Source organism: Rhinatrema bivittatum, chromosome 1 (assembly GCF_901001135.1).
Source record: "Rhinatrema bivittatum chromosome 1, aRhiBiv1.1, whole genome shotgun sequence".
Classification (NCBI taxonomy): Eukaryota; Metazoa; Chordata; class Amphibia; order Gymnophiona; family Rhinatrematidae; genus Rhinatrema; species Rhinatrema bivittatum.
In genome coordinates, this window is record NC_042615.1 from 539,830,564 (window position 1) to 539,848,049 (window position 17,486).

Sequence of the window (17,486 nt, forward strand, 5' to 3'; positions counted from 1 at the left end):
CAGGTAGGGGATTTATAATCAGGTACGGGATTTGCATGTTATATCCCCCTGGACTTCTGCTGGTGTTTTTGTAGGAAATATCACTAAAAATTCAGAGGATTCAAACTCCTAAATTAAAGAAATATGACTGGGAAAGGAGGGAAAGTAGTCCTAGGAAGCAAACAGATTTTTACCCTGACTAACAAGGGTATTCAGACACGTGGGTACTGAGATCTCAGACAACAGGGGGACTGGCCAGGCAGGATAGAGGGGCATGCACATAGGTTACCTCTCTTTTGGCTGTGAGGTGACCCATACAGGTTCTGATAACAGATAAAGCAAAAGCCAGGCTAAGAGAAGGTGACTTATCCAGGCTGGGTAACAGTGTATGACTAGCCATGAGCTTAGCAGAGCTAAAATCACTGAAAGCCAAGACTGTGGAGGGCCAGAACCACTGAATGATAAAACAGCCATGAGCTTAGTGGAGCTGTAAACCCAAGCCAAGAATAACCTTCCCATCGAAGGAAGAGAACCAAAGGACAGCAGCAGGCCTGGAAGTAGAGTGGTTCCCCCCCCCTTGAGTGAGAGGACCCCCAGCAGCAGATCTGGAGATCAAACAGTCCCCCTTGAACAAGGGGATCCCAGCAAAAGTCCAAGAAGCAGAGTCGGGTTTCCCAGGAGGATGTGGACCCCAGCAGCAGACTGGGACCAGAGTCGAGTTCCCCAGGAGGGCATGGACCCCAGCGGCAGTCCAGGAGGCAGAGTCGGGTCCCCCATGAGGGTGTGGATCCCAGCGACAAACTGGGAGGCAGAGTTGTGTCCCACAGGTGGGCATGGACTCCAGCGTTTGCATGGACCTTTCAGTGGAGCAGAAGGAGTTAGTTTACATATAGCAGACCCCCACCAGGCCAACACTGACCACCAGCCCAGTTGCATCTTTTCACATGGGAGAGACGTGGGATAAAGGGGAGAGGATAATAACAATACTTGACTAAGTGGGAACCCAAAAGGTCCCTTGTATTCTATTTGGTGGTACACCGTGGGGGCCAACAACCTCAAATTGCCAAATATTAAATATTCTTGCCACTTTGTAGAAATGTATATAGTTTTGCAGGCTGAGACTATTAACCACGAGTAGATTAGTGTGCTGTTTGACATCCTATTAGCGATATACATAGTCATGTAGAAATGTATATAGCTTTGCAGGCTGAGACTATTAACCAAGAGTAGATTAGTGTGCTGTTTGACATCCTATTAGCGATGTACATAGTCATGTAGAAATGTATATAGCTTTGCAGGCTGAGACTATTAACCACGAGTAGATTAGTGTGCTGTTTGACATCCTATTAGCGATGTACACAGTCATGTAGAAATGTCTAAACTTGTATAGTCTAATAAACCTGTATATATCTGTACATACTGCCAGCCTTGTTCACAGTCCCATTTGATTTTCCTTGGGTGAAGGGAGTGAAATCCCACCCACTAACACCTTCTTTCCCAGGTGGAGGCACCAGGCACCAAGAACTTGCCCCAGATATTCAGCGGCATAAGCCTCCTGCTGAATATACTCACTTAAAGTTATCTGGCTGTAGTTGGATAATGTTCAGGTCTAATCAGTTATGTCTTAATAGAACCAGTTAGGTTTGAAAGTTCTCCGGCTGTGTGTACCTGGATAACTTGTTACTTAACCAGCCATATTCATAATATAATCGGTTAAATGGCTGCAAAAGAAAAAAAACAAACAAACCCAACTTTGAGGCTTTCAAGCCTGATCAATCAGCCCCCCCCCCCCCCCCCTCCAGAAAACAGTTTGACTTCTGGTCTGTACATGAATATTTTTATGAGTGTCCTTTTGTACCCCGTCCCAGACTGTCTCTGGAGGGATGGGTAATACTGTAAATGCAATTCAATAAATAAAATAAATAAGTGTGGGTACAGTGCCTGAGCCTCTCTTACCACCCCACCAAATAAAAAAAAAACAAAAAACAGCGGGTGCTAGTGACCCAAGGCTGGCTCGCCCCCATCCTTCTCTGGTTTTAAGCATAAATTTCAATCCCCTCTTGTCCCGACCGCCCCACCCACCTGCAACCTCCATTCTACCTTTTCCACTGCCTCTCCCAGACCTCCTATGACCCCCCCCCCCTCTCAAGGGTCCACAAAACTCTTGCCGGGAGCACGACAGCCTCCTGTCCACTCCCAGCTGCTTCCGTACATGGAGGTGGACTAATACTGCAACCCCCATTCCTCTTCTATTGGGCTGCCAGCTCCACTTGAACTAGCTACTGTTGGGCAACAGTGCCGCAAGCCTTCATTCACAACTTCCCTGGGATATTTCCCTTCTTCCTGTAACCTTCCTTAGGCCAGTCAGTGCGGTGGCAGGCTTTGAGCAGGAGACACAGAGCATGGTCTGGATGCAGGCACCCTAGTTCCAACCAGTAGGTAGGTTCAACTGTAGAGCAGTGACCATGAATGCAGCCTCCACAAGATGTCCAGTCCTTGTTAGCCTGGGGTCCAAAAACGGGGCTTGGGAAGCTAACCTGGGGCTTCCAAGTGGCAGTGAACAGTACTTGCTACTGAGCCATTTGGTTAACCCAGCTAGAACTCTTCTTACACTGCCACTTCATCCTTTTTGCTTCCTCTTCAAATGTTGCTAGCTTTTTACTTTCTCTTTGTAAAGTAAGTTTTTCCCTGCTCCTCATTCTTATCCTTTTCAATATCTCTTAGTCAGGTTCTTTGTTACTCTCATTTTCTTATTTGTGATACTTAATCCTTTTCCCCAAACACTTTCTTACTTATTCTATTCCTCACACTCTCTTCAGTCATTTTTCCCACTCATCTCTTTTTCTTTCTCCCTCTTCCCTTCCTGTCCATTTTCCATTCTCTTTCTTTGATGTCCTTTCTCTGTCCTCTTGCTCCTGTTCCCCATTGTCACTACTGCCTCCGACCTCAGGATGGGCTCCTCCATCTGATACACCTATATCTTTCTCCCAGTGGACAGATATGGTGGCTTCTCCTCCTATTCCCTCAGAGGAATGAACTTTCCATTGTTGGCTATTCCTTTGCTATTCTCCTCACTCCTTGGGGGCACATAGATAGCTAGAGACTGCTGGAGACCAGATTTAAGTTAGTTACACACCATAATCTCCACATCAGAAATGGTATGCGTCCTGCTATTGATGTGCAGCATGGGGCATTACATTGCAGATTACATGAGCCCTGGGAACACAGATAATACCATGTAAATACTAAACATTAAATATGTTGTAGATGTCAAAGAAATACTATCCTGCTAATTGCTCAAAACTTACTGCTACAACATCGTAAATTTCAACCAACATAGCATACTATTTGAATTACTGTATGTCTCCTCTTGAGTCCAGCAGCTGTTATTTCACATAAAAAGGTAAAAAGGGAGATTATTCATTTTAGCCAGATCTTAAGGATAATTTTGGGGTGCATGTAGCCTTTTTGAAACAACAAACAATATTTTATGAAAAGTAAAATCAGTTTTTAATGAAGCTCATTAGCTAGGTGTATATTCTTTCTTAAAGACTCATGCAAATTTAGAACTATAGAATCTCATGTATTACATTTTTTTCAAGCCTATTGTTTTTAAGCAAAGAAAGCTATTTGGGAACAAAACTATAAATATTGCAAATTAAATTCTTTATTACCTTTACCACTGGACGGGGCTTTGTCATAACATATCACAGAATAACTATTAGCAGTGACGGGGAAAGCTGGGTGGATGGTGGGAAAATGAAATATGGAAAGCTCATTAGATCTTGGCTTGGGATAGCTAAAAGGTTTGTTATTACATATTACTGGGGCTCTCCAGCGAGACCTGCTGTATAGTCCCTGCAATCCATCAGGCTTATGGCTTCTCTGAAAAGAGAGCTGGGCAGTGCTGCAGCTCAGCAGTGACCTTGAGATGCCCTTCCTATATGGCATTGAGGCTGTTTAATCCAGGACAAGTAAGCTATTGTCCCTTCTCACTGGCTGAACTCTCTCCACTGAATGCGGAGCCAAGTCTCATTTGCTGGCAGCATTTATTTTTCTAATGTTGCCTCCTTTTTAAAGGAAGAATTACTGCATTCAATATTTTCATAACTTTTAAAGCCATCTGTCTAGGATAAAAAGGAAGGAAGCCTCGGACAGGTTATGCTAGAAACATGTGAAAAGATTAGTGCTACTAGAGCAGCAATGTAATTCTGAATCCCCAGAATATCAATTAACAGGTTTCTTTGTTATATTTCTCCTAGTGTTAGTATGCAGGACTGAACCTAGAGCTTGTGATGCTGAGGTCCTATACTTGGGATTTATGTGTATAAAATGTGTTTAGCTTAGTTTATTGGCTTAAAATACTGCTTTACTTGGGCAAGTCAAAGTGGTTTACAAAAAAAATGCTCATAATACCCAGTTGTATATACAGTATAACACGTATAAGTCACATATACAGCTCGTCACGTAACAATAGACATAATAAGTCCTACAAATAAAGTCTAAAAACTTAAACTACTTTAAATAAATATGATTTTTTAAAGCAGATTAAAACCCTTACAACCAGTCTCAGCTATTTTGAAAAGTATTATTGTAATAGCTAGGTTTTTTACCCACTTCCTAAATTTAGTAATTTGATTCTTGCTGGGTCTCCAGAGGGTAAGACAATCCAAAGCGTGGGTGCCAAGTAAGCAAAAGCAGCCCACCTGGTGATTTCTAATCTAATCTCAATGGGGGGTGTTATCCAGCTAACTTTAGGACAGGTGTATGGGTTGACCAGAGTTAGCCGGATAAGTTATCCCTGGAATGCCCCTGACTTATCTGGCCAAATTCTAGCTGTTTAAATAGTTATCTGGCTAGAATTTAGCCGGTTAAGTGGCCACATTTTCATTTAGCTGAATAACTTCTTAGTTATCTGGATAAATGTGTTTGAATATTGACCTCTAGATTTTTAATTTCATTCTACTTAAAATAAGCAAGCAGTACAACTCATCGAGTAATGGAGTAGAATGTTCTTGCTTCTTATTCTAGCTGTTGCACGACTGTAACAACATAATGGTGATGGCTGTTCCCGAGACCGGGACCAAAATAATGATACTTTGGCGCCAGCCTCAGGGTTGTCAGCTCCAAGACTAAAGGTTTAGGCAGGAGTGAGTGGGCAACACTCCTGTCTCTTTCATCTAGGAGGACCGCCATGGAAGGGTTACGTGAGGGCTGGGGAGGTCTCCAGCCCTGGAAAGTTTTTTGGAGGCAGTAGTGTGTGTGTGTGTGTGTGGGGGGGGGGGAATGGGGGGGGGGGGATCAGAGGGGCCCAGAGAGCTCCCAGTTGAGCTCAGCTCAGCCCACTCAGTTTGGAGCAGGACCCATTGCTTTCTTGATGGGGGGGGGGGGGGGGGAGGGGGAAGGGGAGGAGCCTCATGGAGGCTTGTTTTTTTTTTTTTAAGTTTATTTAGGTTCAGGAAACAAACCAAACTGAAATGAATCACCCCTCCTCCCCCTTCCCTGGAAAAGAAAAAAATGAACCAAAACAAAATTCATTTGGCCTGCCCATCCCTACAGTTTACCTGGGTAAATAGCTTTTGAAATTTGCCCTATTTACTATAAGGGGATTTTTTTTAGCGTACAACTAAATTATTAATGTTGATAGTACTACTGTTTTACAGGAGAGTGCTCTTTCTATTCTGTTGCAGCATAAAATACAGCCTGAACTTTATGTCACTTACAGAAATAGAACTTTGCGGCAGGAAGAGGAGAGGTAATGTACATTAAAGGTTTTGCATAGATTGCACTGTATGCTAGATTCTAATTGGAATCTGTCTGCCATTAAACAATGGCTTCACCATAACAAATTGTCCTTAAACATCTCAAAAACCAAGTTCATGGCAAGCCAATGTTCCAACCATGATTCTATCCCTGTCTCTATAATGTTAAATGACCATACATTTTCCATCCTTTCTCGCGCAAAGTGCCTTGGGGTATGATTAGATAATAGATTATCTTTCCAGTATAAGAACATTAGAACATAAGATATGCCATACTGGATCAGACCAAGGGTCCATGAAGCCCAGTATCCTGTTTCCAACAGTGGCCAATCCAAGTCACAAGACCTGGCAAGTACCCAAACATTGGATAGATCACGTTACTATTACTTATTAATTACCGTAATAGCAGTTTATGGATTTTTCCTCTAGGAACTTATCCAATCCTTTTTTAAAATCAGTTACACTAACTGCTGTAATCACATTATCTGGCAATGAATTCCAGAGCTTAACTATGTGCTGAGTGAAATAGAATTTTCTTCAATTTGTTTTAAATGAGCTACTTGCTAACTTCATGGAGTGGCCCCTGGGTCCTTCTATTATTTGAGAGAGTAAATAACCGATTTACATTAACTTGTTCAAGTCCTTTCATGATTTTGAGGACTTTTTGTGTCATCCACAAATTTGATCACCTCACTTATCATATCTCTTTCCAGATCATTTATAAATATATTAAAAAGCACCGCTCCAAGTACAGATCCCTGATGCATTATACTGTTTACCTTTTTTCACTGTGAAAACTGACCATTTAATCCTACTCTCTGTTTCCTGTTTTTTAACCAGCATGCAATCCACAAAAGGACATCACCTCATATCCATGACTTTTTAGTTTTCTTAGAAGCCTCTCATGTGGGACTTTGTCGAATGCTTTCTGAAAATCCAAATACACCACATGTTTATTTACCCCTTCAAAAAACTGTAGGAGATTTGTGAGGCAAGAGACTTCCCTTGGGTAAATCCATGTTGGCTGTGTCCCATCAAACCTTGTCTATCTAAATGTCTTGTGATTTTATTCTTTATAACAGTTTCCACGATTTTTCCCGGTACTGAAGTCAGGCTCACCGGTCTATAGTTTCCCAGATCAAGCCTGGATCCCTTTTTAAATATCGGGGTTACATTGACCATCTTCCAATCTTCAGGTATATCGGATGATTTTAAAGATAGGTTACAAATTAATTGAAATAGGTCTCAAATTTCATTTTTTAGTTCTTTCAGAACCCTGGGATGTATATCATTGGTCCTGATGATTTACTACTCTTCAGTTTGTCAATCAGGCGTACTATATCTTCCAGGATCAACATGATTTGGTTCATTTGATCTGAATCATTACCCATGAAAACCTTCTCCGGATCCGGTATCTCTCCATCATCCTCTTCAGTAAACACGGAAGCAAAGAAATTGTTTAATCTTTCCACAATGGCCTTATCTACCTTATCAAATCTCCCTCTAGTAGACTTGGTCCTTGGCATCCCCTTAATAGTACCCTCGCTTTAACAAACCCGAGGTAGTTGCACTTAATACCTTTGCCCTATTCTCAGTCACCGAACACTACACCAGCAAGCATTAGGCTCACCGGTCAATCCACCCTGCATATGCACTGTGTTAAACCCAGTTCTTTGTATCCAAGTTTGATCACCCTGGTTTAATGTAAGACATTCTCATGTCATGGTTATTGCTGGAATGTAAACCGACGTGATTGGTAACGCTATTACTTGAATATCGGTATATAAAAGTGCTAAATAAATAAATAAATCTTCTCTAAGTGCCCCTTTAACCCCTTGATCATCCAAAGGTCCAGCTGACTCCCTTGCAGGTTTTCAGCTTTGGATATATTTTAAAAAGTTTTTATTGTGAGTTTTTGCCTCTATGGCCAACTTCTTTTCAAATTCTCACAGCCTGTCTTATCAATGTCTTGCATTTAACTTGATTAAATTTACAATATATACCTGTGTTACTTTTCATAAATATTTATTTAATTAAATCAAAGGATTTAAAACAAAGGATCACTTCAAGTACCTCCAGCCAAAACTACCAGACACATCACGCTTAGAGATCGGGCCTTCTCCACAGCTGGTCCAACTTTATGGAACTCCATTCCCCCGGATCTTAGAATGGAACCCAGCATCTCAACATTCAAGAAAAGACTCAAGACGTGGCTGTTCACGCAGGCCTTTGCTAACTCCAACATTACTTAACTCCCTTCAATCAACATACTTCGCTAGTAATAGCATTAATAGCCACCCCTTATAATGTTATTATATATATTTATAATTATCTGATCTTCATTTTCCTTCTTACTCCAAGTTATTGATTCCCTGTTACATGTAACTGCTTTTCTGCACTATTGTTCAAATTGTAAAGTTTATTTTAATTGCACCCTATTTCTTGTGAACCAGCATGATGGGACTATCGTCTTGAATGTTGGTATATAAAAAAACTTAAATAAATAAATAAATAAATAAATAAATAAATCACACACATGTAACATGTAACATCTAAAATCTATATATCATGAACACTCATACCACATTCACACACAACACAATGTTCCCTATTGCACAGATCCCTTTATACATTGATCATACTCATAATACTAAACACTGTGGGGTAGATTTTTAAAAGCAGCGCGATCGCATACTTTTATTTGCGCAGCAGGCGCAAACAAAAGTACGCTGGATTTTATAAGATACGCGCATAGTCGCGCGTATCCTCTAAAATCCTGGATCGGCGCGCGCAAGGCTGCCGATTTTGGGCAGCCGGCGCGCGCCGAGCCACGCAGCCTGCCTCTGTTCCCTCCGAGGCCACTCCGAAATCGGAGCGGCCTCGGAGGGAACTCTCTTTTGCCCTCCCCTCCCCTCACCTTCCCCTCCCTTCCTCTACCTAACCCACCCCCCTGGCCCTATCTAAACTCCCCCCTTACCTTTGTCCGTAGATTTACGCCTGCGAGAAGCAGACGTAAATCTATGCGCACCAGCGGACTGCTGGCGCGCCGTCCTCCGACCCGGGGGCTAGTCCGAAGGCCTGTACCACGCCCCCGGGCCGGCGCCATGCCCCCGGTCCCGCCCCTGAAACGCCTTGCCCCGCCCCCGAAACGCCGCGTCATCGGGTCCCGCCCCCCGACATGCCCCCGACACGCCCCCTTCCAAAAACCCCGGGACCTACGCGCGTCCCGGGGCTCTGCGCGCGCTGGTGGCCTAGGGAAAATAGGTGCGCCGGCGCGCAAGGCCCTGCTCGCATAAATCCGGGTGGATTTACGCGAGCAGGGCTTTTAAAATCTGCCCGTGAATTCCCTATTGCACAAATCCCTTTTACATTAAAATTCATACAATATTGTTTATTGATGTGTCTATAGCAATTCACACAATATTTTTAATTGATATTGCTCCAACAGTTCCCATGCCAAAACCAGCAAGTATCTTCTTCTCAATTAATGTTGCTCCTTCTACATACCACTCCCTTGCTTATTCCTGCTTCACATCACTCCTGACAAGAGACTCTTGTTTCACCTAACGGTTTCCTCAGGGGATCACTTCTGAGCCATTAGTTCTCCTTCATCTTTTAAGGGAGTATCTGCTTGATATGAACTTCCTGTAGTTCTTATTTCACAATGGGAACTTTACTTCTTATCAAAAAACGTTATTGCATTTCAACTCACTTCTTTATCCTAATATATTATTTATTTTCATTTTATTTATTGGTTTTTATATACCGCCGCTTATCAAGATATCATGTCGGTGTACAGAGAACATATTAACATACGCCTTAGCGTTATACATAGATCAAGATAGGGAAATTTAATAAACTATACGCCAAAGCATTATACATAAAACAAAATAATAAAAAGTAAAACTATTAGAATGAACAACTCAATAATGTGGAGGAGGCAAACAAGGCTTAAGTTAATTAAATATGCATAGCAAAGTGTAATTAATAGATAAAACAACTTAGGATATTACTTAAAAATAGCTTAAAAATTAACATTGGTGGAAATAACTTAATATGATGGGGAAGGTTGGGGGAGTGGGATGGTAGGAGAGAGAGTAAAAAGTTGGGAGAGAGAGGCTGTAACAGACATAACATGTTAGGAGAGGCGATAAGTGTGAAACAAGAAAGCATCATTATTAATAAAAAACATAATAAATTAAACATATACTGTAATACCAATGAAAAAACGCATAAGTGGACAATTTATCCCAATTACCACCATCTGAATCCCCAATCCATTTCAAAGAACTATTTTATTACATTCTAACTATACTCACTCACCTGTTACACTCATCAATGCTTCCTACCACCTCCACTCACTATTTTCACGTGAAATTGTAGCCGGTAGATCTTTAAATTTCAATGCGATGTCATGAGCACGATGTATGAACAGTTCATCTCCGCTCAAAACTACTAAAAGAACACATATTATTCAATGGCTTATCATCACATCATATTATACCTCAATGTTCCATTAAATGTTTTAAATGCGATATATACCAACCTTCTGAAAATACCCAGCAGTATTATTCTCATTATTACTTCCCCAAAAACTCGTCTGATTCTCACCAAATTTCTTCACAATTCCAATATTACCATGAGCCTAAGATACCATTCAAAGAAATATATTCTTTTTCTGTCACATAATGCTCACAAAACCAACTTTTTCTATCACATAATAATCACAAAACCAACTTTTATATTATATGAGATACCAACCTATAACGATTTCAACACCGGTTCCCACACCGACTCAGCTACCAAAATGCTGCGGCTGCGCACTTGAGCGCTTCCTTCCTCCTTTTAAATCCCTCCCGGCTACTCCCCCTATATGTACGTCACTGATCTCAAAAACCAAATCCTAGAACTCTTCCTAACCGCTGGCTGTATTATAAACTCCTTGACATACAAAACAACATCTATATGCAACTAATTAGCTGAAATAAAAAATTCCATCCGTCTCTCTTTTACAAACGCCACTCGTGAATGTAGTAATTAAATGCACTTCACTCCACATCTTGATTTAACCCCAAGGGTTGCACTGTACCCCAACTAAATATATTTCTTTGTTCCTTTTGAATCAATATTTTTGAAACATCTCCTCCTCTTCTTAATAGTACTTGATTAAGAACACAAAACTTCAATTCATGGACTCTATGATTTTTGTGTTGATTAAAACATTACAAAAATTCAAAAAAATTAAACATAAAAATTGGTCTTTACCCATATACTCTTTAAACAATAGCTTCTTATTCTACTTTCTATATTGCTCTCCAACAATTGCCATTACTTTTGCATTTTGAAGGAAATATCTTGTAGTTGCACAGTTATGGACTAACCTACAGCCACAATGTTTTCCTAGTGTCCAAGCTTACTTATTTGGGATACTGCAATGTAAATCTCCAATTGCAGAGAGTTCACTGACATCATCCATAGGCTTCGGGACAGTAGCTAAAACAGCCAGGACCTTAATCACTGGTTGTGTTGGAGCAGCCCATACTTTGGAACTCAAAGTCTCTCTACTGGGAGTTGCATAACCTTTGCCTCCCCCATTGCAGCAGCAACCAGAAATCAGATAGAAACATGCAATATACCATTTTATCAATAATCAAAATGGAATTAAACAACATATAATTAATTGTTGTTGTGCCCACCGTTAGCTTGGATGACAGCTTTAAAATGAGCAGAGTATGAACACAACAAAATTTGAAATAAATCTTTATTATTTTCCAAATTTAATAAGACCAATTCCAAATTTTGATGCAAAGTTTCAGTATAATAATGTCTCTGACTACTTTCCTTCAACACGCACCTCACAAAATGCAATACACTTAATATAGCCAATCTGACACTGTTTTTCTCTATCATATATTCGGCCATAAATAATACATTTAAATTATGTGTAAGGAGCTGTTAAATTCCAAATTGAATGGCCTACAAAATGGTACAAATATTATATTTGCAGGATAATACAGTGGGGTGCTGGAGGGGAGGCAAATGTTATGCAATACTGGTATATTGGAAAAATCTGAGGGTCCACATGTCTGCTTCAGGCATTCCAATGACTTCTCTCCAAGCTCTCAAGTTAAGTGGCCAGTTGTACAACATAAGCAAACATTTGGGCTGGTGATCATCAACACTCTGGATTCAGAGGGGGAAACCTGGGGTCTGCCCTTACAATTCACTATGAGATAAATTATTGTGAAACGAGGGTCCAGGAATTAAAATGAAGCTGAAGGCTAGGTTCCAACTGGAAGAGAACTCCCCTGTGATGCCATTTGCAGCCAAGAAAAGACCTATTTGTTCTCTAATATTTTATTTGCCTAAGGTGTAAACAAATCATGAAAGAAATTACTTGCAAATCTAACCAAAAGTACTGAAACAACCAAACCCTGAGCACGGTGGCACTGCTGGGCTATCTTAGCACTATTTATAATGTAATAGGAAAGATACCATCTAAGTTCCATTCCTGACAAAGTGGCTTATTACAATATCAAAATTAGTATGTGGAATTGTAAGACTGCCTGGATCTGCCTCTGCCATTAGGGCTTAAAGCTTGAGTTTTATTACCTAGACTATAAGCTTTTTGTGCCCATATCCTTCCAGCTATTAATCATTGGCTTGCCTACACTGCGAATAGGCTCATACCTCATTTGTATAAGATATCTCTGTAGCTCCCCTCCAATGTCCTCAGTGAGCAGGAGGGTCTACAGAGTCACTGTGGGACTGATAAAGTTCTGGCACGACTCAATGCACACTGGCTGCAGCCCTGGGTCTGTTCTGAACAGGGAGATATTAACTTCAGGTCACTTTAGCTATTGGAAAGTGACTCACTTCAAAAATAACTTTTCATAGAAGGAGAGATGTTCCAAAAAACTAAAGTTAATTCCTCCAATGGAAATGATTTGACATAGAAAGAACGTTTATTTGGAGATAAATCCAAATTTTATAATTACAGTTTTACCAGCATGCACCATCTTTGGATCCTCTGAAGTTTACTTTGCTTCATATTTTCTTGAGAGCTCCTTTGCTTTAAGGGACACCCTTTGTACCTGTTCTCCAATGCTCTCTGGCACTCCTCCTCCTCAATGTACTGGCTGGGCACTTTCTCCTTTTCCTTCTCTTTTGAGCTACCTGGTGGGCACTTTACCTAAATTAGGCTGAGGGCACTGGATAATGTTGGATGTCCAGATCTAGGGTGCAAGTGCAAGGTTTCCAGCCTCTTACTGATAAACTCCCAGTCACATTTAAGCTCTCCTGGTCTTCAAATAAAAAACCAACCTTGCCCACAAGGGACAAGAAACCTAGGGATAAAGACTATCTTCTAATGCTTGGAACACCGTTACTCCTTAAACAGCTTCTGATCTTAAAAACAATGACTCCAAATTCAAAGGGTGAAAGGTGGCTCTATCTTCCTCCTTAGAGTGATAGTCAAAAGAAAACTAGGGAACTAACTCCCTATACTCTTCCTTAGGGCTAGAGATCTGTTCCTTCAGTGAAGTTTCAAGAATCCCAAGGAAAATCCCTTCAGCAAACATGTTTGCAGAGGAGAGCTAAAAACTGGCCTTATCACTCTCTAGATGACTCTCCTTCTGGAACACTTTAGGGGTCACTATATCATTCATTGGAGAAAGTCATTTTGGCAACCTCTTATGAGAATGCCTTCTAAATTGGTCCAGTGCACCTATCTACATTCATCAACCACAAGATCTCCTCTCTACCTTGCTCTGGTAAGGATCCAATTGGTCCCTATACCTGCTTTCTTCTGATCTTTCTCATCACTAAACCCATTCTCTTTAATTTCTTTTTTTTTTTGTAACATAATGTTTATTGAAGCAACATGTCTTAAGCAATTTGAATTTCTTCTTTTAGTTTTCCACGATTCACATATTTCTAAAGTAGGTTTTATCTCCTTTTATTTTTGGGCAATAGGAACTCTTTCATTTGAACGTTTGATTTGTTGCCATTTCATTACTCCTTTTTATTGCTATTCATAGTTCCTCTATACCTCTTAGATCCCTTACTCCTGACAACATTTTCTTAACATATTCAGTCATCTTCATAACGTCAGCCCTTCTGAAATCTAGGATCCTTGTTCTGGTACAGTCTTGTTCTGGTCCAGTGCTTACATTGAAGTACACAGTTTGGTGATCCCTGGACCCCAGGTTATCCCCATCATAATTTCAGTGACAGTGAGAGAAGTTGTTAGATGATCAGAAAAGTTTGTAAAATCTGCAGGCTAAAGACTGATAAGGAACTTTTCCAAAGTCACTGGAAGAAAAATATTTCTATGCTGTCTCTATTACATTTTGCATAAATACACACACGTTTTAATATTTGGAACACTTTTAACTCTCTAAATTAATGCAAGTGACAAGTTAAAATCTGTTTGAATTAGGACTATGTCCATAGTGACTACAAGTCATTATCATGTGATGACTGGTGGCTAATTTTAACTGAAATGCTGATCCTATATCTGTTCCCAGCGGGGATATCACAAAAACACTGACAACTGGCACTAAAGCTAGTAGTCTCAGCTGAGGTGTGAAAGACTAATTGTACATGGAAAGGAAAGTAATTATTCTCCCACTTTTAAATGTGGTCCCTTGATGACAAGGTTGAAGCACTGTGGTGGAGAACACTGCACTGTGAATGCCTGTGTAGATGTGTTGAGAGAGCTTCATATGTCAGTGCTTTCAACTGGTCCCCTCTTGCCAACGCTAAACCAGCTTAAAAATAAGAAGCTGCTTCGAAAACAGCTTTTTTCTAGACCAGTACTTTTTCTTGAATATTGTAAGAGCCAATGTTTCGGGTAAAGGGGCCGATCTTTCTTTGATGGCAGACATCCTAAAAGCAGATATCAAATGTTTGCTCACAAAAATGCAAGACATGTACAAGTTCTATCTGATTATTGCTTTGGTTGTTTTTAAAAGCAAAAGACAACACACCATAGAGCCAAAAAAACAAGTTAGAAAAAAAAAAATGGATTTCAAGTCATTGCTCCGTTAACAAGTCAGGGTTTCTGCAAGGGGAGGGCATTTGTCCCGGACTCTGCAGTCTCTTAATGCTGTTTTGATGAGGCAGAAAACTTAGAATGTTTCAACAGAAGAGAGTCAGAATGAACTGCAGTAATTTTTCTAAAGACAGCTTCACCCTTTAATCTTTTTGCAATGTCAGAACTAAACCTTTTAAAGAATATTTATCTCACTCATGTTTAACACTGCCGGGATCCCCAAAGTAGATTTTAAGAAAACAAAACTCTTTGCTTTGTTTCAATCAGATTTCTACCTGCTATTTAAATGTTGAATGTTGTTTCCATTTGTGTTGAAATAAAAACTGAAAAGCAGAACCATGCCATATATCCTGCCAAGCATATGACTTTTCCCAGCGTATATTTTTTTCTGAATCCCTTGGGAGCATTCCTACACAAGAAAAGTTAGACCTTGTCCTGAAGCAGACAAAAGCATTAATGTCCACTCTGGACTTTTTCTATGGAAGTTTCCAGTGATAGATCACTAAACAATCTTTCTTAGTGACCCTAGATAGGGTAATAATAAAAACATATGACCACCATGAACCTTCCTTAGCATGTGAAACATAATGTAGGTATGTACAGCCTCTTACCAAACTGAACTGCCTGCCATGTGCACTACAGATGACATCTAAATATGTTCTCACTGCACTCATGGCCTGTGTTCCTCCCTGAAGAGCAATCTTATACCACTCTGAACTTTCACATTTTGCACTACTGTACTCTATATCCATTGTGTCTTGTATTTATCTTTTATATATTTTTATTTATAGGGAGGATAACTTTCAAATGACTCCACCCTGCCCCATATATGCGCGTATATGAGTGGCGGGAAGATAACTCTTCTAGGCCCTTTTTGCATCTGCAGTTACTTAACTCCCCAGAATACAGTTTTTGTATACATCAGTGATGATAACAGCACTGATGAGTGTTAGAGTCACTAAGCAGTAAGAAGCACACTGGCAGCTGACTTGGTTTCCGACACTACTTTTACTGACGTTATAAAATGATGAAAATGATCGTTACAGCTGTCTTGTTCACTTATCGATTTTACAAGTGCTTCTAAATAAATCTGTGATTACTTAGAGTTTGATTAAACTTCAAGATGGCAAAGTCAATTTTATCGTCTAATTTCTCCATGGTTTAGGGCATGTTTTGAGCCTTCCTCCCACAGAGGCTGGTAGTTAGTTCAATTTAAATTATGTCCAAATGCAATTCTCATATCTCCTACATTCCCAGTAGTTTTAGTTCTCCTTTTCTCCTCACAGTATCAGATTGATAACGTTCATACTCCTCCCAAGATCTTCAGTAGATGTTCATGGGCCCTGTTAGGGGTCCATCCCAAATCCTTTCTCTCTCCTCTCTCTCTCTTTCATTTCCTTGTCTGTAAGCCATCCATTTTCTGGATACTGATGATCTTCAGGCTCCTTCTCAGTGAAGTAAACTCTCCCTTTGTTTTGTTGGTATGAAAACAAAAGATTGAGCCTCGAAGTTAATGGGAACCCAAGAAAAATATAACAAAAATACTTTTACAGAATAAAGGGGGAAAATATGAGTCTAGGAGGGTAGAAGAACTCCCAGCTTAGAATAGAAAATGTTCTTTAGAATGGTTCTTCAAAAATAAAGGCTTTCTGACTCAATGTCTATTCCATGTCTCATTCTGAGATCCATAGAGGCCTTTCCCCTTTATCAAAATCTAAACCATGGGACATGGTTGCCCCTAGAAATAATAACTGAAAACTCCACACAGTAAAGTGGTGGTCTGAGTATTTATATCAGAGAAGCTTACCGTTTTCTCTCTTCCACATGGGAAAACCAACACCCACACTATTATTATATTTCCTCCTCAGACAAATGGAATATTTTGCATGATTTTTGGTAGAGATCTAACAAGATCTGTGCACTGGAAATTGAAATATCATTGAACTGTAATCTCAGTGAATCAATTATTTGCTGCACATCACTCTGCAACAATGTAGTGGTAAAATTTATAATGGTTTAAGTCTGCAAACATTAAGGAAAATATCTAATGTTAAAGGGGAAACTATTTTGCTTCCTAATAAAATGGGTCGGTAATCAATGATTTTAAAAGGACATATATAATTTTCACACTGATTTCATTCTTAATTATTATATTAACACAGGCATCAAATGATCTTTTTCCAAAATACTTTTAAAAATCTTTCAGAATTTACCAATTTTCAAACCATACTTTCTGTTTGAAAGGATATCAGCATATTCACTCAGAGGCTTTGAGGAGCTGTTGTATATTGAAGTTGATTCACCTAAATTTGGGGGCTGAGACAAATTTCAGGCACAAAGGGGGTCATGTATCAAAATGTACTAAGGTGTTTTTGCATGCGAAAATGTCTTTAATGCATGTGATAGCACCATATCATATGGTGCAATGCAAAAAGGAGAGAGAGAGAGAGAGAGAGAGAGAGAGAGAGAGAGAGAGAGAGAGAGAGAGAGAGAGAGAGAGAGAGAGAGAGAGAGAGAGAGAGAGAGAGACTGTAATGTCCTCTCCCTAGATAGGTATTTGTATCCCTATGGGTGGCCCACCTAGTAACTTGAGGTGAGGTTTAGGTATTAGTGTAGGGGGTTAGGAGCCACTTTGACATTCAACGTGAGATGTACTAACAGAACAGTGGTCTCTTGTGAAGATTTGATGA